The sequence below is a fragment of the Tupaia chinensis genome, unplaced genomic scaffold (assembly GCF_000334495.1).
Source record: "Tupaia chinensis unplaced genomic scaffold, TupChi_1.0 Scaffold000647_1, whole genome shotgun sequence".
Taxonomy (NCBI): domain Eukaryota; kingdom Metazoa; phylum Chordata; class Mammalia; order Scandentia; family Tupaiidae; genus Tupaia; species Tupaia belangeri.
This window is the reverse complement of record NW_006160168.1, coordinates 788,595-812,536: the sequence shown is the minus strand read 5'-3', so window position 1 is coordinate 812,536 and position 23,942 is coordinate 788,595.

Below are 23,942 nucleotides of genomic sequence, written 5' to 3'. Positions count from 1 at the left end.
TTTTTTTTTAATGCCAGAGTATGCATACATGCTCATGAGAGAAAGAAGTTCCCTTCTCCCCCAGTGGGCCTGATCATGTTACAATCCTTTTTTTCTCCCCAATGCTCTGTCTTATAAGGGTCTTGAGCGTATGTGTCCTAGGGCTGTTTTTCAAGTCACCAGAGCTGGGACTAAAATCCTAGTTGTCCAGCATGGGACCTGACTTCCTCTGCGTGATGCTTAACTGTTGCAGTGTGGGGCTGGCCCTGTTGTGTCTTAATTAGATCATACAGTGCTCTTTTGTTTGCTGGGCTGTGCACAGTTGCGCTGGTGGTTATGTGTACCTTTGGGATCCTCAGTCCTTGTCGGGCTATAATTCTCTCCTGTGATTTTAACTTAAAATAAGTTTTGCCTGCTTCTCTGAGATTCTTGAGTACGAACCTCTGTCTGGTAAAGACTATCAGGAGAAGAGCTTTTCCAGAGATCCACAGTGCTTCAGTTTTAAGGAAAACAGAAAGTGAGTGGTAATTTCATTATAAGTGCACGTACCCTAGGATTACAGCAGTGTCATTATTGGCACCTGATTAGTGATGACAAGAATACCATGCTAGAATACCTGTATCTCAGTGGTTTAAAAACATTTAATTGGGGGGGACCAGCAGTTAGTGTAATGGCTATGTCACTGAACTCCCACGTAGTTGACCGTGGTTTGAGTCCTGGACCCGGTGGTTTAAACTTATGCTGGGCGCGTCTGTGTGTGTGCCCAAGAATGGAGGAGAAGGGATTGTGGCATGACCATCCCCCATGGGGGATGATTTCTCGCTTTCTATCTCTCTGTCTTTCTGGTGAGCGCATGTGCCCTATAGCAAAAACCTCTCCAAAACAAACAAACAAACACAAACAAAAACATTTAATTTTTGTAGAACCCCATATATGCTTATCTTATTTTGGGTTGAAATTGTGGAGAAAATCAAAGTGCCATCCTCTCTGAGGGGTGATTTCTAGCTTTCTGTCTCCGTGTTTCTGGTGAGTGCATACACCCTATAGCAAAACTTCTCCAAAAGAAAAGAAAAAGAAACAAGCATAAATAAAATGAATATGCTGGGTTATAGATTTTGGTCTGGGTGATGTGGCCCACAACAATGTGGATATAGAACCAATTCAGGATGGTGTTATAAATACCAGCCTTGAGCCCGTCCATTTATCCGGGCCAAGCTGACCAAGTTCCTAGTGATAATCCTTCCTGAGCCATAGAGAGAACACTGCCATTCATTCATGTCTTCGTACATTTATCTGAACAAAAATGCATTTAGCAACTGTGATAGCCAGGCGCATGGCTGCACCATGAATACGTGTTCTTGTTAGCTGGTGTGCATCCCAGAAAGCTCTCTGTGCATATGGACCTTGCATTCTTTTCATTGTGGCTATAGTGATAATATCATGAGCAAGTCAATTATTTAACATGGCAGAAGCTTATAAATTTCATAGAAAAAAAGAAAATGAAAGCCAGACTAAGGAAAATTGAGAGAATGCAGTGTAGTACTAAATGAGAAGTCAAGATAGTCCTTGAGAGAGTGATAGGTAAGGGAGACTTGATGTGAGAAATACATCCTACAGACTTCTAGGATGAGAATGCTTCAGGTTGAGGGAACAGCCTTTGCAAACATTCAGAGACAGTGTGTGTGCTTTGTGTGTTCAGAAACACCAGGGAGGCCAGTGTGGCTAGAGCCAAGAGAGAGGAGGAGGTGAGTGGAAAGGAACCTACGCCGATTCCTGCATGAAAGCATTTCTTGTTATCCTTTGGTTAACCAACCAAAGCAGTTGTCAGTCCAGCACTAGTCACACTCACTATTAGCATCCCAACAGGGCCTGGTCATGCCACAGTCCATTTCCCTCCAATTCTCCATCCCATCAGCATCGTGGCACTTATGCCTATGAGGTTTTTATTATGATTGATTGATTGCCATAGGGTGTCTGTGCTCTCCAGAGAGAGAAACGGAAAGGGAAAGTGAGAAATCACCTCTCCCCCCTCCTTGGGATTTTAGACATGTATGCACACATACGTGATAGGAATTTCAAGCTGCCAGGTCTGGAACTTGAACTGTGGTTAGCCATGTGGGAGTCTAGCACCTTAACCACCATGCCACCTGCTATCCCCCATGCCTTTATTTTTATAACCCACAGAGGCCAGCAATTCAACCCAGGCCAGCCATGTCGGACCCAGTTCCCTGTGCAGAGTCCTTAACTGGTGCACTCCAGGGCCAGTCCACACTATTACGATTATAATTTCATTTTACTCTAATAACTGCCTGCCTCTGTATTCCCCTTAGGAGTGTTTATTTGCTTGAGGTAGTTGTGCATTATTTCAGTTTTTCGACAGGAGTTTCACACTCTTAAAAAGAGCCCCTTGGATCTTTGGTATGATACTGGGTAAAGGACGAGTGTGCCCTTCATTCCTTGAATTACACTTTGTTGGACATCTAAGGTTCGGGGAAGATCTGAATTCTAGCACATGGTACATACTAGGGCTTTGGTGGGAAAGACCTGAGGAGACTGCTTTGTTCTGACTCGTCACTGCCAGTTTAGTAGGCATGTTTCTTGTCTGACCAACCTGTAACAAATAAGGGTGTATCTTATTGAACTCCGAATAAAGTGACAAGATACCATTTTGAGTAGTCAATTCAATTAAACAACCTATGGAAAGGAAAATGATTTGTTTTGCAGATACACACAAGGTCTTCAGAAAGTTCATAGAAAACTTGCATTTGGGAAAAAACCATGCATTGATTTCAAAAAAATTTGCACCAAAGGAAACTTGTACTGTACTTTCATTTCTTATGAAGTTTTTGAAGTTCCTTAATATTAATCACTATTGAATCTAATTCAGTCCAGTTAATGTGAAATAATAGAAGTGTACATTATTGAAATTGTATTAATAAATCATGAGGTACATAAAATATTCTCTTTTGTAAGTTTTCTCTTTCTCTTTTTTTCTTTTTTTTTATCGGAGAGGTTTTCGCTATAGGGCGTGTGTGCTCGCCAGACAGACAGAGCGAGACATAGAGACAGAAAATGAGAAATCACCCCCCAGGGGGGATGGTCACGCTGCAATCCCTTCTCTTCCATTCTCCTCTTGGGATCTTGGGCACGCACACACATGCGTCCGGCGTGAGTTCTAAGCCACCGGGTCCGGGATGCGAACCGTGGTCGACTACGTGGGAGTCCAGCGACATAGCCATTATGCTAACTGCTGGTTCCCTCTTTTGTAAGTTTTCTATTAGAGAAATTTCAAGAAGAGGACCAGAGAAGTATATGGATGTGTAACAGAATACCATCCCATCAGTGGTGTGTGTGTGCATGCGTGTGTCTGCAGTTTATCCCCTGTTGGATATACTTTTTTCTTTTTAAAAAAGCTTTTTGCTACAGGGTGCATGTGCTCACCAGAGAGACAGAAAGCGAAAACTCATCCTCCTGGGGGGATGGCCATGCCATAGTCCCTTCCCCTCCATTCTCTTCTTGGAATTTTGGGGACACATGCCCATGTACTGGGCATGAGTTTCAAGACATTAAGTCCAGGACTCGAACTGGGGTTGGCAATGTGGAAGTCCAGCGATGTAAATATTAGGCCATTTGCTGGTCCCATCTCTTATTGAATATACTTCTACCTCTAGAATTCAGGTATTTTTCCACTCTTACCCTTAACAGAAGCCAAGTGAATTTTAAAGTGGTTATGAAGTGTTTTTTTTTTCGCCTGAAATGTGAAATGACTCAGCAGTCATTGTTCTTTGAGTTCGGTGAAAAAGGAGTGATTTGAGCTGGTGGTGAAAAATAGAGAATTGGACGACCTCTTAATTCAGTTTTCAGGTACTGTTGGCAGGCATCTATCCTTAGAAATGTCAGCCTTTACAAGGGACCAACCATTAGTGTAATGGCTATGTCGCTGAACTCCCATGTAGCTGACCACAGTTCGAGTCCCAGACTCGGTAGCTTAAACTCATGCCGGGTTTATGTGTGTGCATGCCCAAGATCCCAAGAAGAGAATAGAAGAGAAGGGATTGAGGCGTGGCCACCCCCGTGGGGGTGATATCTTGCTTTCTATCTCTGTTTCTCTCTGTCTTTCTGTTGAGCACATGTGCCATATAGCAAAAACCTCTCCAAAAAAAAGAAAAAAGAAAAGAAAAGAAAAGGAAAAGAAAAATGTCAGCCTTTAAAGACAAGATACTGTTAACTTCTAACTGTAGTTACTAGAGAATGGTATTCCCACGTTTTTCTTAATGCTGGGAGTAAACTGTTGAGGAAGGAACTACCACAGAAGATCTGCTAGAGATTCTTCCCACTAATATGTCACTTAGATTAGAATAGCCAGTGGGGACAAAAACTTCAGAAAATTCAGGTATTATATTCTAGTCATTTTTTACATTTATATTTCCTGAAAGTTTACTAGTTTTTGACTTTTCATTTATATATTTCTGGCTAATCTCTCTCAAATTTTACTTCTCCTCTTAGCTCCTCTTCTTAATGACTTTTTGGATATCATTATCTCTGTTTATTTCTATAGTCTAGAGAATCCTAAGGGAAAACACAAATAATCTTTCTTGTGATGTAGAAAAATTAACCTTGAGGTTAAATGATGAAGAAAATGGTATTTCTAATTGACTGGCTCTAGTTAGAGAGAGAGATGGGAAGAAAATGAGGAAGACACAGAGGGAGCCAGGCCAACTTTATAACCCTACCGAAAGAAGAACCCTTTTCCTCAAGTCTTAAGAATTTCCAGAACTCGGAGACCAGCAGATGGCTTAATGGTTACGTCACTGGACTCCCACGTAGTCAGTTTGAGTCCTGGACCTAGCAGCTTAAAACTCATACTGAGTGTGTGTGTGCGTGTATCCAAAATTCCAAGAGGAGAATGGAGGAGAAGAGATTATGGCAAGCCCATCCTTTTGGGGGGTGATTTCTCATTTCTGACTCTCTTTCCAGCTAGCGCATACACGCTACAGCAAAAAATCTCTCTTAAAAAGGTTTTCAGGACTTGATACCTGCTTATACCCACGTTTTTCTTAATGCTGGGAGTAAACTGTTGAGGAAGGAACTACCACAGAAGATCTGCTAGAGATTCTTCCCACTAATATGTCACTTAGATTAGAATAGCCAGTGGGGACAAAAACTTCAGAAAATTCAGGTATTATATTCTAGTCATTTTTTACATTTATATTTCCTGAAAGTTTACTAGTTTTTGACTTTTCATTTATATATTTCTGGCTAATCTCTCTCAAATTTTACTTCTCCTCTTAGCTCCTCTTCTTAATGACTTTTTGGATATCATTATCTCTGTTTATTTCTATAGTCTAGAGAATCCTAAGGGAAAACACAAATATTCTTTCTTGTGATGTAGAAAAATTAACCTTGAGGTTAAATGATGAAGAAAATGGTATTTCTAATTGACTGACTCTAGTTAGAGAGAGAGATGGGAAGAAAATGAGGAAGACACAGAGGGAGCCAGGCCAACTTTATAACCCTACCGAAAGAAGAACCCTTTTCCTCAAGTCTTAAGAATTTCCAGAACTCGGAGACCAGCAGATGGCTTAATGGTTACGTCACTGGACTCCCACGTAGTCAGTTTGAGTCCTGGACCTAGCAGCTTAAAACTCACTGAGTGTGTGTGTGCGTGTATCCAAAATTCCAAGAGGAGAATGGAGGAGAAGAGATTATGGCAAGCCCATCCTTTTGGGGGGTGATTTCTCATTTCTGACTCTCTTTCCAGCTAGCGCATACACGCTACAGCAAAAAATCTCTCTTAAAAAGGTTTTCAGGACTTGATACCTGCTTATATTGCAACATAAGAATACAAACTCATTCCATGGCTAAGTAACGGTGATGTGGATTGTGTCCTGGGCCAAAATGGGGGTTAAAATTCGACTACTATTCATGCCAGCACCCGCATCTGCTAAATCCTAGAACTGTTGCTTGTTCTGTCAGAATTTATTAGGTAGCTGACCAGGTCAGCTAAAGAAACTTTTTGCTCATGAGCACTTAAAACCATTTTTATAAGTCTCTATAAATTCATTTAAAAAATAACTAAAATGGGGAGCCAGCAGGTGATGTGGTGGTTAAGGTACTGGATTCCCATGTGGCCAACAGGTTGGAGTCCTGGACTTGCTGGCTTGAAAATCATGCCGGATACCTGTGCATGTGTGCCCCAAATCCCAAGAGGAAAATGGAGAAGGGATTGCTGTGTGACCATCCCCCCTGGGGGAGGGGTGTGATTTCGCACTTTCTCTCTCTCTGGCTTTCTCTGTCTCTCTAGGCAAGCACATGTACCTTATGGCAAAAACCTGAGAGAAACCAAAAACTAAAAGCTAAAATGTTTAGAAAGGATAGTTCTTTCTCCTCTAGTATTGTTTTCTTCTTATCCATTGAAAGCAATCCAGAATCTTGGGCTACATTTTATATTCTATCATTTCAAAACCTTGTAATGTTTTTTAAAGTAGCACTGGCCAAATTGTTGAGGTAGAATGACTGTGTATACAAATATTCCAGCAAATAAATGAAGAAGGGATCAGGCAGTTGGAATTTCACCATTCCGTGATCCTTAATGATTGGCTCAGGCAGTGGTAGCAGCACTCACTAATTTCATGAAGGAAGGAAGAACCTGGCAGTGTGCACCTCCTGGTGTGGTGTGAGCACAGAATGCACCTAAAAGTGTCCTGCCAGATTCACAACAAAATGGTCAAATCTTGGGACCAGTGGATGACATAATGGCTATGTGGCTGGACTCCCAGGTAATTAACCATGGTTTGAGTCCTGGACTCGGTGGCTTAAACTCACGCAAGGCGTGTGTGCGTGCATGCCCAAGATCCCGAGAGGAAAATGGAGGAAAAGGGATTGCCACGTGGCTCCCCCCCTCGGAGAATGGAGGAAAAGGGATTGCCATGTGGCTCCCCACCCCCGGGGGTGGGGCTGATTTCTCGCTTTCTGTCTCTTTCTGGTGAACGCATGTGCCCTATAGCAAAAACCTCTCCAAAAAAAAAAAAAAGCTGATCAAATTTCTAGACATAAATTGCAGTCTACACTAGACTATGCTAACCAACAATATAGGAATGTAAAATCCAGATGGGGTAAAACTGCAAGACGAGAGACCAGTTTCTTCGATGATCAAATTTGTAAGGGGGGGCCACAGGAAGCAACTTGCAGATTAAAGAAATCCGAGACCCAGCACCCAGTTACAACGTATATCGATAGACTTTATTTGGATCCTAAGTTAAACAAACAAAACATTTTTATGAGATAATAAAACCTGAACACAGATTGAATGTCTGCTAATATTAAAGAATTACTATTAAATTTTTTTTAGTTTGCAATAATGCCTCTTACTACGAGACTCTTTAAATGGTACCAGTCTTTTAGCCATTCCTGTTAAAATATTCATGGTTGAAATGTAAAAGCAGTACTGAAGTTAAAAAGTACATTGAGTATGAGTAATGTGAAACTTGAAATGAAGCTTGCATTCCCTGTTCACACTCCCTTTGAGCATTCTGTGTGCTGCATAAGTGACTCATAAATCCCATCTGACACAACTGAGGATGCTTTGTTTTGCTGTCAGTTATATGCATATGTTACGAGCATGACGCCCAGAGATGAAACTATTTAAACAGAGTTCTGGGCATTACTGATTTTGCTTTACAAAGGTTTATTTGATTGTGATGCCTTTTACTTAATCCCTACATATCTATTAATCAACTAAATTCAAAATCTTCAGGGTCAGCAGGTGGTTAAGACACTCGATTCTCATATGGTCGACTGTAGTTTGAATCCTGAACCTGGTGGCCAGAAACTCATACTGGGCATGCCCAAAATCCCGAGAGGAGAATGAAGGAGAAGAGACTGCAACTTCACCATCCCCCCCAAAGTGGGGGCCATATATCACTTTCTGTTTCTCCATCTCTGTCTCTCCAGCGAGTGTATGTGCCCTGTAACAAACTCTCTCCAAAAACGAACAGATCTTCTACTTACGTAATACTGCATATTGATAATGGATAGAGATGATCACAGCTCCACAGTGCTGTAGAACAGCATGCCTTTAAAGGCTAGTCAGTCATAACCATCCAGCCAATATTTTTGAATGAATAAATGAGGTTTTACTCAGTGTATTTTTTGTGGAAACATAAGAATATTGTGTCCCTAATACATTTATTTTGTTCTATAGATAATCACTTATTCATATATCTTTCAGGATTTTTAAGCAGTTATTTTAATCAAAGTGTACTCATTTATAATACTTAGCAAAAGTGCATAGACGAGATTATTCCTATATCGCCTTATTTTTGTGTTAAGAAACTCTGTTTTCTTTACATGATTACTGATGAAAAATTCATAAGTATTAAAAAAAAAAAAGTTGTTTCATCACCAGACACAATTACTATTAACATCTCGACAGGGTCTGGTGGTGCCACAATCCATTTTCCTTTTATTCTCCCTCCCATCAGGATCCTGGGCACACGTGTCCATGTTTTTTAAGCCACAGGGCCAATGCTTCAACCCTGGCCAGCCATGCGGGACCCAGTTCTCTCTGTGCAGTGCTTACCGCTGCACTCCAGGGCCAGCCTGCACTGTTAATGTTATCATTTCATTTTTAGTATTTTTAAAAATTAAAACTGTAATCATATTAAGAATATTTGTATTTGATCTTAGAGACAAACTCATCGCAGAAATGTTTTTCTTATAAATGCTGCCCCCATACACTTCCTTTTCTCTAATAAAGTAGGAATTTCTAAGCTCTTAGATGAAAATTCTTTCCAGTGAAATACACACAAAAGTTAGAAAATAAGCACAGTTTATTCCTTTCAGTAACTTATCATTGCATCTTAAAATAAGGGGCCTTTTTTTCTCTTTTTTCTTTTTTCTTTACCACTGAGATCAGAGGGCTCATTTTAATTCCTAGAAATTATGAGATTTAGTTTAATAAGTACCGTTTTTGTGTAAACCTAGAGATTAGTAATAGAAATAAATTAGATGTGGGGTCAGCAGGTGGTGTGGTGGTTAGGGGCGCTGGACTTCCACACGGTCGACCATGGTTCGAGTCCTGGACCTGGCAGCTTGCTTTCTTTCTCCCTCTCTGTCTCTCTCTCTCTCACTCTCACTCTGTCCCTCTCTGGTCAAATTATAATAAACAAATTTAAAAAGTTAAAGTAATTCTTTAAAAAAGAATAAATTAGACATAAAATATTACCATTTTGCAATATTTTCCTAAACATTTCTTAATTTGTACTTCTGCTGTTTTGTATCCTTTTTGCATAGAATAGCTTCTACCACCTATAGCAACTATTTTCTTTTTCTTTGAGAGATTTTTGCTATAGGGCACATGCGTCCACCAGGGAGACAAGAGACAGAGACAGAAAGCGAGAAATCACCTTCTCTCCGCACCCATGGGGGATGGCCACACCACAATCCATTCTCCTGTCAGGATTTTGGACATGCATGCACACACACACAACGTGAGTTTCAGGCTCCTGGGTCCAAACTTGAACTGTGGTCGGCCATGTGGGAATCCAGCACCTTAACCACTACACCAACTGCTGGCCCCTGCAGCAACTATTTTGAACACAGTGACACATTTTTTTTTTTTTGGAGAGATTTTTGCTATAGGGCGCGTGCGCTCTTCAGACAGGCAGAGACACAGAGACAGAAAGTGAGAAATCACCCCCCAGGGGGGATGGCCACATCGCAATCCCTTCTCCTCCTGGGATCTTGGGCATGCACGCAAAAGCACCTGACGTGGGTTTTAAGTCACCGGGTCCAGTACTCCAACTGTGGTCAACTACATGGGAGTCCAGTGACATAGCCATTACGCTAACTGCTGGTCCCAACACAGTGAGACTTTTGAACTCGTCCTGTTGGGCTGAAATACCTGAGACCTGATGCCTTTGTGCCTTTACCTCTCTTTTCCCTCTCTCCATTTCTTTGAAAAACCAACCATTCAACCAACAAACCAATTTTTTTCTAATCTTAAAATTAGCATGTTAATAGGAAACAGGTTTACCCAACTAGATATGGAATCAATTTTGAGAAGTGAGTTTTGTAAAATGTTTAAGGAATTCCATTCTAGTTGATAAATAAATTGCTTGCCTTCTTACAGGCTCTCCCTTTATAGCTGCTTTGTACTTTCCAAGGAATTCCTTCCTCTAACCCATGAATGAATGGAGCTGGTTATGTTCTCATTTTAGTGAAACAGAGCAACTTGGACCAGGTTACTGAACTTGCCCTTGGGTAGATCCTGGAGGAGAACCTGGGCCTCTTTACCCATAGTCTTGCACATCAGAGATTTGGAGGTTATGGTTACGGAAGGACGTCTGAGTCTCTCTCACGGCCGTGGCCAGCCCGATGTTTCTGGGAGTTCAATTTAATGTAGCATGGCTTTTGAGGAAACAACTTTAATGTTGGCTTCCATGATCTGCAAAGGCAAATCGATGTCAAGCGGGGTTTCCAGATTGCAGAAGCAGAGACAGGTGTAAGTAGCCTGAACCCTCCCACTCCCCTTCATCCCATCTGCCATCCTGACATGAGTATTTGTCTACACCACAGCCCATCAAATTTTACTATCTTTTGTCAGATTAGCTTTGTGCGGGCACCAAAGATGTCTGTGTGTTGTTCTCCTCTTCTCCAAGGTCTTCGTTCTTTTCTAACTCAGCCACCCCTCTGTTTGCTCAAAGCCAAGACTACATGATTGCTTAGCATAAACATTTCATGTTCGTTTCCCCCATTGTATGTGACCTGTTATTTCTCAGCTTTCTGGCTTTGGATAATAAACTTTTTCTAAAATAGTGATCCATTGTGTTCTTCCACATTCCACATTCTGTTAGAAAGAGCTAGGAGTCATCCCTGGAGCTGCTGTTCTAAACTTTATTTATTTAAACTTTATTTATTTAAATTTGATCAGAAAGGGATAGAGTGAGTGAGAGACAAAGGGGGTGAGGGGAGTGAGAAAGCAAGCTGCTAGGTCCGAGACTTGAACTGCAGTTGGCCACGTGGGAGTCCAGCGCCCTTAACCACGACGCCACTTGCCAGTCCCAATTTTTTTTTTAATTGTCAGTGAATAGGCGCCCTTGTAAGAGAGAGAAGGAAGAGGAGAAAATCACCCCCCAGGGGGCATGGTCACACCATAATCTCTTTTCTTTCTCCATTCCATCAGGATTTGGGACACCCATGTACACATGCTGGCGTGTTTTACAAGATGTTGGGGCCAAGACTTGAACCATGCAGTCAACCATCTGAGCAATGGCTGTTTTAGGCAGCAAGCCATGGGCCTGGCCCCTCTGGATAGTACGAAAGCCCTGGCCTGGGCAGGTGAAGAGGGTAGTAGCGCCATGGCTAAGCGGTTTAAAGACCACACTACTAGCTTCCAGTTCACTAAGTCCCTACTCAGTGCACATATTTTATATGCTATCTCAAAATAGGGCGACGGTCTTTCACAATAGCTATCATATAGCCCGTTTTACAGTGGAGGAAACTGGGCTTCTGAGAAGTACGCACGCCCCAGGTCACGACTGAATCAGGATGTATGGGTACTGCAGGCAGGCTGCACGTTGGTCTTCATTCACATCATGTTCAAATGTTTAATGCTTTTTTTTTAGCAGGCAGGCAGGCTGACAATAAGGAAAGCTTTTAAATTTCTACACCCTGGTATTGTATACTTCAGCGACAGTTACACACTTTGTCAGCTTTGTAAGACCTAGGAGTTAACTGTACCTTTTCTCAAATTACTTGAGTGATTTTTTTTTTTTTTTGGTGGGGGAGAGGTCTTTGCTGTAGGGCACATGCGCTCGCCAGAAAGAGAGAGAGAGAGACAGAGAGACAAAAAGCGAGAAATCACCCCCCAGGGTGGACGGCCACGCCGCAATCCCTTCTCCTCCATTCTCCTCTCGGGATCTTGGGCATGCACACACACGCGCCCGACATGAGTTTAAGCCATCAGGTCCGGGACTTGAACCACAGTCGACTACATGGGAGTCCAGCAATGTAGCCGTCATGCCATCTGCTGGTCCCTCTAATGATGTTTTAATGGTCACTTTAAACCAGTCTCCTCGGGGCCGGCAAGTGGCATGGTGGATAAGGGCGCTGGATTCCCACATGGCCAACCATGGTTCGAGTCTCAGACCTGGTGGCTTGCTTTCTCACTTTCCCTCTTTCACTCTCTCTCTCTGTGTCTTTCTGATCAAATTAAAATAAATAAATAAATAAAATGAATGAATAAATAAAATTAAATAAATAATTCTTTAAAAAAAAATAAAACAAAAAAACAGTCTCTTTTCCCACTCCCTGAAGGCCCTGTCCCCAAGCTCTGCACAGTTAATCAATGGCAAAGGTGAGATTCGAAACCTGGTCTTGCTGTATTCTTTGCTTCTACCATCTATCAGCATTTCTTAAGATCCTCGAAAGCTTGGTTGAATGATCATTAATAAATTAACTCAATAAATATTGATTGAATTACGTAAGCTCTGTTTTACATTTGTATATTGTTTTGTGGATTATAAAGGGTTTTCACAGACATAATCTCATTTAAATCTTACCTCGGAAACATATAAAAGGAAAAAGTCAAGGCATGCAAAACAAACGTGTTAGTGGGGTCAGGTCGCGATTCCCTCTTATTTCCAAGCTTTATGATCTGCAGAGTTCCTGTGTCATTAGTGTTGTCTGTAATGGAGTTTCCGTCTTGACTGAGAATAGTAAACAGGGCAGGCGAGAGCCTACTCAGTACCTGCAGTTTCAAATCGGGGAATGGCTACTTAAATGAAAGGTTTTCTTCAGCCATAGCTCTTAGACTAGCCTCAGCAGTTCATGTTAGAGACAGAAATGGGACTCTTTTTTAAAAAGTTTGTTTATTTTGTTCATGATAGTGCATGCACACACATGGGAGAGAGAGAGAAAGACCCTGGACAGGGTCTTGTCTGTCATTATCCTCTTTCTTCAGTCCTCCAGCTTGTTAGGATCTTACAGGCCTTGTTTATACACTGCATGCATTTGGGTTCATCTGAGGATCCAAACCTATAGTCAACCACGTGTTTTCTAGCTTTGCAGTTCGGTTTCCCACGTCCTGCACCACCAGGATAAACCAGAAAAGGAAATCTCTCTAATAAGATCATAACGATAGCACATTTTCTGAAATAGTAAGAATTTTACATCAAATTCTATAATGGTGGAGGGGGGGAGGCAGCCTTGTAGCCTAGCAGTTAAGGGAACCAGATCTCACATGGCCAACTGTGGTTCAAGTCCTGGCCCAGTGGCTTGAAAACTGTGCTCCTACCGCCAATCCTGACAGTATGGAGAAATAGAGGAAAAAAGGATTGCGGCATGACCATGCCCTATGGGGGTGCTTTTTCTTTCTCTGGTGAGTGCCCGAACTCTGTGGCAATTTAAAAAAAAAATATTGTATGGTGGGGTCATTGGGTCTTCACAGAGATAATATGATTAGATCCTGGCTTAAACCTCAGCCAGGCACATGTGCATGCGTGCCCAAGACCCCAAAAGGAGAATGGAGGAGAAGGCATTGTGGCGTGGCCACCCCCCTAGGGGTGATTTCTTGCTTTCTCTCTGTGTGTCTCTCTGGCGAGTGTACACACCCTATAACAAAAATCCCTCTAAAACAAAATAAAACAGACCTGCGTATTAAGAATGAGAGGAACCTAATGCCAATATCTTCAGTGTATCTTCTGAAAGACACGAAAGTTAGCAATGGACATTTTTACATTCTTTTCCGTGGGAAGACTGCCTTTTCATGGACATATTTTTGTATAGAAATGAAAATCTTACCATTAAAAGTTTGGATTTAAAAAAAAAGGGGGCTGGGAACCAGCAGTTAGCGTAATGGCTATGTCGCTGGACTCCCACGTAGTCGACCGCGGTTCGTGTCCCGGACCCGGTGGCTTAAAACTCACGCCGGGCGCGTGTGCGTGCGTGCCCAAGATCCTGAGAGGAGAATGGAGGAGAAGGGATTGCGGCGTGACCATCCCCCCTGGGGGGTGATTTCTCGCTTTCTGTCTCTATGTCTCTCTCTGTCTGTCTGGCGAGCGCACGCGCCCTACAGTGAAAATCTCCCTCTAAAAAAAAAAAAGGGGGGGGCGCTCGGGAGAGCAGCAGGTGATGTGGTAGTTAAGGCGCTGGACTCCCACATGACTGACAGCAGTTAGAGTCCCAGACCTTGTGGTTTGAAAATCACACTGGGTACATGGGGTGATTCTCACTTTCCTTCTCTCTCTGTCTCTGGTGAGTGTATGTGTCTTACTAAAAAATCATAAAACAAAAAAACAGAAAATCTTAATGCCATTTCTCCCATTTCCTTGCTAGGAGACTTGGGCTAAGTTACACAGTATCCATAGAACACTTAGAGCACTGTGCGGACAAAGGTTACCCGATGACATGGAGTTAAATTCTGTGCCAGTTTTAAGGGACGTGGCTAATTTTCATTCTTTTTGCATTTAATGGATTTCTCTGCAGTTTTAAAACTTGTTTTTTTATGAGCACATCTATAAAATATCTCATATGTATATGTATGTGTATATATATATACTCACACACATATCTTATATAGTTGTGACAGGGATGAGTGTAATTCATACAATAAATGAGTATAGGTAATATTTGTATGTTGACACAGAAAAGGCGAGCAGAATGTAGCAAATCTGAAGACTATATCCATAATTCCAGTTACACAGTTTTGTTTGTTTATTCTTAGAAAACAAGAATGATGATTCCCATATTCAGGGGTTGAGGCAGAAGTTCAAAACTTTAGTTGTATTTCTCCTTGGGAAAATAGCAGAGATCTAAAATTAGTCTTATTAGACCACAGATATGTACCCAGCCAAATTTAATGTGGGATTTTAAAGTTCATGAGTTAAATAGTTCAAAGTAGCCTTGTACAAGCAAATAGAAATGCACTTTTAAACATATTTTTCAGTTTTACTTGGTCAGATATCAAAATGATTTAAGGAATGTATTTTTATTTTTATGATAATGATACTTAAAATATTTGGCAACATGAAAATGTGTTAAATACTAAAACATTAACCAAATGAATGCTTTTGCTTTTACTTTGTTTCAGAGAGTTCTTTTGTAGGTATCATATTTCTTTTTTTAAGAAATATTTAATTAATTAGTTAATTAATTTAATTTGACCAGAGAGGGGGAAAGAGAGAGACAGACAGAGAAAGCTGCCAGGTCCGGGACTCGAACTGCAGTCAGCCATGTCAGAGTCCACCACCCTCAACCACCATGCCACCTGCCAGCTCTGGTATTGCATTTCTTAAATCGAAAGAAAGCACTCTTCTCTGGTAAAAGCTTCTTAATCATAGCTATAGAGTCATATATTTATAGGTTAGTTTGTATCAATAGTTAATGTGTGACAATGACTAGCATTAAAGTTATGATACTAGAGCACTTTTTAAAAGGATGTTTACAATTGAGGTGTTTTTTTTTTAAAAGGTAACTGAGTAAATTTGAATGAGGAAAAGTAAAATTAGATATAGCATTAATTCTACCATTTGGAAGAAATGGATTAGTATTGAAATGAGGCACCTACTTGGAAAACACAAGGCAATGAATCTCATCACTTATTCCTCGGTAAGTCAGCCTCATCAATTCAGGTGATGGTAGTTATTTTAACCTGAATTACTCAACAACCAACTCTTAGTTCCCTGGTGCATGTTCCAGCAATATTACAGCTTGATCCCCTGCATTACCTAACATAGGAAACTACTGACATACTTTATATATTGGTAGTTCAAAAGGACAGGGGACATAGCATCTTCACTCCCTTATTCAACACAAATAATATTGAAAAAGGATTAGAACTGTCAAAAAAATCTCAGATCCACCAGTACATTGCTGCACTAATGTAAAATTTCCTGGGAGTTAGAAATTTTAAGTTGAACTCCATCTTGTGGAAGACCATCATCTATCACACTCAACTTGTGTTACCTCAACCTTTTTTTTTTAATGTTATTATAAACTGTGGTATGATTGGAACTGTTCCCAGAAAATACCGTGAGTGTACAGTATGTAGTTTAATATCATAGTTTCTTGAGATTTAAAAACATCAAGATATATGGCATGAAATAGTTATAAGGGACAGAGAATAAAATGAGAAAAAAATAATTTTCTCTTGGAAAGAAATGTCTATAAATGATGGCTGAAGCAAAGCATACCATTTTTAGGGGGTGATAGATGTTTAAAACTAGAATCTTTTTCGAAGAATTAGTTTATTTTTATTTTATTATTATTATTACCACCCTTTAGTTTGATCAGAGAGAAAGAGGGAGAAAGCAAGTCACTAGGTCCAAGTCACAATCTGTGGTTGGTTATGTGGGAGTCCAGCACCTTAACCACCATACCACCTGCTGGACCCTAGAAAAAATCTTAAAGATCAGTTACCAAAATGCCTCTACTCTTACTAGATGAGGGGATATCTTTTATGGGAGGAGGGGTTTCCAAACATTTCATGGAAATTATATATTATTAAAATATTATGTGTGGATTTCAATTTTTTCATGCCAAAATAAACACATACTTTAATTCTATTCTCCATCAACTTTTTGAAGTCCTCTCCTATTTCCTTACTTCCAACTATAAATGATTATTTCAAGTCCCACAAGAACTGGAACTGACCATGGGAAGGGAGGTCCAGGGTCGGGACAAGTCACTGTGCTGTTCTAACTTCTAGCCAACAGTTCTGTACGTGGAGGAATGGAAATGAAGCACAAGCTCTTTCAAGAAAAACAAAACTGCCCAGTGGCAATATTATGCAGTAATATGTACTCAGCTGGGGAGGACAGGAAGGTTAGGCTGATGTGAGAGGATCCCCCTCCAGAACTTAGTTTGCATGTATTCTGACAGCATTGCAGAAATGGCTCTGATTAAAATGGGTCCCCCTGCAAACAGGAAAGCTTTGGTCCCCATGAAGCATGGCTTGTGGTGTTGCATTCAACCTTTATGTCTTGCGTATCTCTTGTCTATATTTGAATCCGCTTGCAACTAGACCATCTTTTTACGACATATACTGTATATTTCAATCTGTTTCTTATTCATTGGCCCTTAAGTGCCACATAAAGTGGCACTTCATAAAAGCTTGAGGGTGCAGTTAGTGGTTGATTAACAGCTGTATCTTCAACATGGCAACTCTGTATTTTATATCCATGAGATTCAGAGGTAAAGAATGATAAGGACACACATTCTCGTCAAACTCTTTCTTTCCTCCCTCCCTCTTTCTGAGAGTTCTAATTGCTTTTTGTCTCTTATTCTAGATGCACTGTTCCCAGTGTTGGAGTGTCTCAACCTAGGAGTTAGGGCTCTTGTCACTCCCCTAGGCTAATGCCTAACCCTCTTTGTGAGCAACAAGAAATATTTCTTTTGTAAAATGCTTAGCAGCAGTTGTGATAATATCCACCTAGGGAAAGTGATGACATATGTATATATTTTAACACAAAAATACTTTGTTGACTTTCCCAGTGACCCAATAAAATGGACTAGCACCTTCTTTTGGAAGTTTTTCCCTTCTGGTTTTATTTTTCTGCCCTGAACACATTAAAAATGACCACAGAAGTATTTTTACAAAACATTTTGAACTCTATTTTGAAGATCATGGTGATTATACATTGTACGTTTTCCCCCCTTTGGGGGGTTGATAATTGAAGAAAATGTGTAAAAGAGTAGTAGGAAGAATTCACCTTAAGGGAAGAAGATGTAAAATTACATCATTCACACTGCCCATGACACTTTATAATGTAATCACTCAGTTCATTCTCAGGGCCACCTATTCAGTCGATTATTATCATCGTGTTCCTTTACAGAAGAAGGGATTCGGGAACAGAAAGAGGTCAAGTGACTTGTCTGTCCATGGTTACTCAGCCTCACCTGAGCACACACACGGCCCCTCGGGCCACAGGCTTAACCATGTACCAGACAGCCTTGTGATATGTAGGAAAGGAATCATTTAAATCTCTCTTTCTGGGTTTACAATGTTTGCTTTAGTGAGAAAAAATAGATGGCTGAATTCTATGTGAATCATTAAAAATGTTTATTGAGGGGTTCCAATCTGACTAATCACTCTCTGTAGTGGTTGGCCTGAGTAAGGCTGAGTCATCAAGCAGCAGAGTGGAGTGTTATGTCAGCTTTGCCTAAAATTTGCTATCTGAGAAGATTTTCACTGCTCTTTGTATGGCTATTGCAATTAGGAGAACATCTTAAAAACTCTTTTTGTGTAATCATTAAAAACCCAAGTCAAGTTTCCCAGTGTCTTTGAAATAGCTTGGAGAGCTTGGGAAACACAGGGATCTGTTCCTTCCACGTGGTTTAGACATGCAGTTGGTGAGAGTCTGGGATGGCAGCTGCGTTCCGCCTTCACATTAGTGTGGACTCGTACGGATCAAGAATGACCATCATCCAAACACTGAAGTTGCTGGTGCCACTTCCTGCACTGCCGTTTGCACTTCCAGATGGAGCACTTACGTCTGCTCTCTCAGTTTATTAGGAATGTTCCGCTTTTGTCGGTTTGGGGACTTGACGTGTAATTTTTTGTTTATTGCTTTTAAAACTTGTAAGCACTTGAGACTTGGGAGCTAGCCTCTAGTGAAAACATCTGTTTTTTCTATTACTATGACTAGTTAGGCTTCTTTTTGTTAGTTTACAAAAGGAATGATGTCCTTTAAAAAAAAAATAGGAAATAAGGATTGGAGTTTGATTACAAGCTCTGCCAAAACGGTGACTTTCTGTAAGTCATGTCAGCACTTCAAGCATCATTATTCAAAGAGCCATGCAGTTCCCGAGGGCTAGCAGGTGGCACTCTGCAAAGGGCGTTGAATGGCTTGTGTTTTATCAGCAGGCATCTTCAGAGCTCCTTGTATGTATGAATGAAGTACTAGGTTAGGTTCTATGGGGCATAAAAGTGGCAAAAATAAGATCCCTGTTCCCAAGAGCTTACTCTTCAACACATGGGCCACCTCTGTTATAACAAATATAATATTCTTTTTCATCTTGTTTTATTATTTCATGGTGGGGGAGAATGTACCTTCCATAGGGTCTCATCAGCCCTGATCCCCAGCCCTTAGGTCTCCAGCTGGTCTGGGGGGTACTTTTTTCCTCTGGTGAGAATGCACATACTCTCTGACAATAATTTAAAAGAAGAGACAAGACATGGTATAAAATAGCTGAGATCAGGTGTCTGTTTAGGCAAGGAGACTGGAGCTGTTCTCTGGCCACCAATAGCCAAAGGCAAGTGCCCTTGGGCTGCCATCTGTTCTCAGTTTGGCCTTGGAGCTGGTCCAGACCTCTGGCCACCCTGTTGCCATTGACTTGATCTGTAGGAGGGGCCATGAGACTTTGACCAGTTGGATATTACATCAGTTGGGGCTTCTGGTCTATGATGGTTCTGGTTTGGCTTCAGCCTGATCTGGATCCCAACTGAGGTCTATGCCTTCACATGACTGTCTGCTTAGAAACAGGGAAGCTGGGGACCAGCAGTGAGCATAATGGCTATGTCGCTGGACTCCCACATAGTCAACCGCGGTTCATGTCCCGGACCCAGTGGCTTAAAACTCATGTCAGGCACATGTGTGTGCGTGTCCAAGATCCCAAGAGGAGAATGGAGGAGAAGGGATTGCGGTGTGGCCATCCCCCCCCGGGGGGGGTGATTTCTTGCTTTCTATCTCTCTGTCTCTCTCTGTCTGTCTGGCAAGCACATGTGCCCTATAGCAAAAACCTCAAAAAAAAAAAAAAAAGAAAAAGAAACAGGGAAGCTGACCATTGGTCAAAGCCAGACACAGGCAAAACTGGTTGCTATAGCACTACGTCCATCTCTGAATGGGGGAGATCATAAATCCATGAGGAATAGATGAGGTACAGAAGAGAAAAGGACATTCTATGGATTCATATAACTTCTCACTTCACTCCCCGGACAATCATTTATCTTACTCATTTTCCATAGTCATCTCTATGGATGTCTTCTTCTGTGGAAGCGAAGTGTACAGGCCAAGTGTTAGTATTAGTCAAAGTGACTAGAAAGAATGTTATGGGTACTGGTTGGAAATTAAGCTATTGCAGAAAAGATATATTTTCCTAGGAAACATGTGTTTTTCTCCCCCTTTAATAAAAATAGTCCCTCCCTGCCAAATGAAGGCTCTAATTCATGCCTACCCATGCTCTACCAATCCCTGAAGTTGTGACCCAAATATTGATCTGCCTACTTCCATCCTTTTTTTTTTTTTTTTTACTTTTTTTTTTTTGGAGAGATTTTCACTATAGGGCGCGTGCGCTCGCCAGACAGACAGAGACAGAGAGACAGAAAGCGAGAAATCACCCCCCAGGGGGGATGGTCACGCCACAATCCCTTCTCCTCCATTCTCCTCTTGGGATCTTGGGCACGCACGCACACGCGCCTGGTGTGAGTTTTAAGCCACTGGGTCCGGGACGCAAACCGCGGTCGACTATGTGGGAGTCCAGCGACATAGCCATTACACTAACTGCTGGTTCCCCCTACTTCCATCCTTTTTTACCCAGAACTTTGAAGCCTGAGCCTCCCTGTAGCTAAGGATCTTTGGAGGATTTAGTTCAGTCTGACATTCTAGCTTATCTATAGGGACAGTGCCAGGAGGCTGAATGTATTCCAGGGTTAGACGGCAGAGGATCATGTTCATTCATGGGCCCAGAGTACTATGCCCCAGGCATAGTGCCAAGTGAGGCAAACACAAAAATGGAAAAGGAAAAGGAAAAAGGCGTTGCTTAGCTAGGGAGCTCTTGGACTAAAAGGTATGTGTACAATACTTGCCTCCAATGTGGTCCCTACTGTTGAGAGGTGTGGATAAAGGGTAAATGCAGAGGCCACAACTAACCCTTAGGGAGAGAGCTGGAGAATAGGAATAGGGAAAGGCAGTCTTGAGGATGAATGGCATCCTCCCAAAAAATGAGTCGAAGTTCTTACCTCCAGTACTTGTGAATAGGCCCTTATTTGGAAATAGTTGTTCTAGATGACATCACATTGAATTTAGGTCATCCTCAATAATGGTTGGCCCAGTGCCAATGACTGATGTCCTTATGAGAGAAAACTGAGATACAGACACAGAAAGAATGGTCATGTGCAGATGGAGGCAGAGATTAGATCGTAGCATCTAAGAGCCAAAGAATGTCAGAGATTACTGGTAATACACCCGGTGCTACGAGAAAGGAACATATTCACCCCTCAAGCCTCCAGAGACAACATGGCCCTGCCAACACCTTGGTTTTGAACTTTGAACTGTGAAAGAATAGTGTTTTAAGCCACTCAGCCCATGTGATCTTGTGGTGGCAGCCCGAGGACATGGTAGCAGATGGTATTGTTTGAGCTGAGACTTGACCTTGCACTAGTTATCCAGGTGGATAAACAAAACCAGAAAGAGGTGAGGTCAGGGAAAGAACAAACGCTGTTTAGAAAGGAGCTTGGCAGGTGAGAATTCTACCAATGAACCACACAGAAATGGATTAATATCTGTTGATGAGAATGTGTGTCCCCAACTGGACTGGTGAGAAATGTATTTATGTTAGAACAGTAACTCTACAAGCTAAGTGATATATGTGATTGAATGTATAAAAGAAATTAGAATAAAAAAGGAGCTTGGCCCCAGTATGGTATATCCCATCAGGGCATTGTTACATTGTTGTCCTGGGGCACACGACTGGACTGTACCCCAGTAAACCAAAGGCCCAGTGATGTTGTAACAGAGTATGATGGTAGAAAGGGAGGCAGGAGTCTCATGCTATGCCAGAAAGTCTCAACTTTTTCCACTGAGGAGTTCATGGCCGAAGGATTGGAAAGGCTCTTGTACCCTCCCATACTCAGCTTCCTACTCTTTCTGTAGCAAGGAGTATATCCTAGTTTGGACCTGATGTGGTCTTGCCCCTTAGAGTTCTTCCAGTTGGGAGGTTGGGCCAGATGTAGACTGAGTTTAGGATGGGAAATATGAAGGCTATTTTCTGAAGCATTCTCCTCATTGTGTTTGGCATTTGGTTTTATATAGTTCCCCATATCCACCCAGACATAACTTTATGATTGGCATATAGTGTGCTTGGATCCAAACCATGATTAAAGTCTGTTTTGTTTTTTTCAGATTCTTGGCCACATTTCATGAAACTCTTCCAATGCTAGTCTGGTCCTCACTTAAAACCAAAGCTTTGATAGCTAGTATTCCAGAATTGCCTCACACATGTGCCTTTATTCTGCATTGTGGAAAACCAGAGTTTTGAGGTCTACCTTGGTTCAGTTTTTCAATTCTTATTTTCTTATCACAAACCCACTTCATTCTTTTCATTTTTCTGATTATTTTATTAAAAATATTTCAAAACTCTTTCCTGACTAATGTGTTTTCCACCTAATGTGAACCTAAAAACCAAACCAAACCAAAACAAAACAAAATAAAACCCCCACAAAAATCCTCCATCCAACATAAGGAACTATTTACTATACTTTTGTAAGGGATTATTTGATCATTTTAAGTCTTTTGAATTTTCAAGATTGTTTTTAAATTTATGTATGTATGTATGTATGTATGTGAGGTTTTTGCTATAGGGCACATGTGCTTGCCAGAAAGACAAGAGAGACAGAAAGTGAGAAATCATCCCCCCAGGGAGGATGGCCACGCCACAATCTCTTCTCCTCCATTCTCCTCTCAGGATCTTGGGATGCATGCACACATGCCCGGTGTGAGTTTAAATCACTGGGTCTGGGACTCAAACCACGGTCGACTACATGGGAGTCCAGCAACACAACCATTAAACCAACTACTGGTCCCTCAAGTTATTTTAAATAGTGTTCCATAAATGAGTTGATTGCAAAGGAACATGAGATTGTAATGATTCAAGATTTCTTCATGGTTTACTAAGACTGACTTAATATTTCCCAGAGTCACTTCATTCAGATAATAGTAACTGTTACAGTGCTACAGTTTTTAAAACCAGTGTGGAAATGTTCTGAAGGGAGATGCTAGAGGCTTGAGCTTGAGCCCCACTTCTGCCATTAATTAACGTTAGCAGCAAGCCATTCAACTATTTTTTGGCCCCAGTTTTCTGAAAAATGAAAAATGGCCCAGTTGGATTATTTTAAAGTCTGCAACTCCGGAATCACGAATTTTCTCTCCCTCCTCCCCTTTTTTTAGTTTGCTACATGGTGTGTGCACTCACCAGAGAGAGACATTGAGGGAAAATGACAAATCACCCCACTCGGGTAAGGGCGCTGCTGCAACCCTTTTCTTCCATTTTCCTCTTGGGATTTGGGGCACACATACACATGTGTCCTGCATGATTTTCAAGCCACCAGGTCCAGGACTTGAACTGTGAAGTCAGCCATGTGAAATCCAGCACCTTAACCTCCGTAACACCTGCTGGCTCTGTGAATTTACTTTTTACAGAGGTGAAGTGAACTCTAAACAAGTATTCTAAGATTCTATAGAAACTATAACCCAGATGCTTTTTACTAAAATTTGGATCTTATAAAACTCTTTTCAGTGGTGACAATATTCTTTAGCAAAGTTTGCCACCTAGTGGCCACAAAGACTAAAATGTGGCTATGCTTTAAACTATTTAACAAAAGGCTCCTTGCCTAGGTCTGACTGTTGAAAATAATTATACTAATTGGATGTTTAAAAATTGAGTCTATTTTAAAAGTATGGGAGTGTTCTAAATACCAGTTAATCTTAGATCTTGACTTTTCCAGATTGTTTTTTCTTTTTGTTTCTAGATCACCATCCCTACCCCTAAATCTTTTGATGCTCTAAAAACTTTTGTCTCTAGAAGGACTCGTGAGACCTGAGCTCTGGAGTTATGTGTCAGAGCATGTGTATGTAGAAGGACTCGTGAGACCTGAGCTCTGGAGTCATGTGTCAGAGCATGTGCACATTGTCTTAGCTTTGCTGATGTGAGTTGTCTGTACACAGCTTCCTCTTTGCTCTATCTGT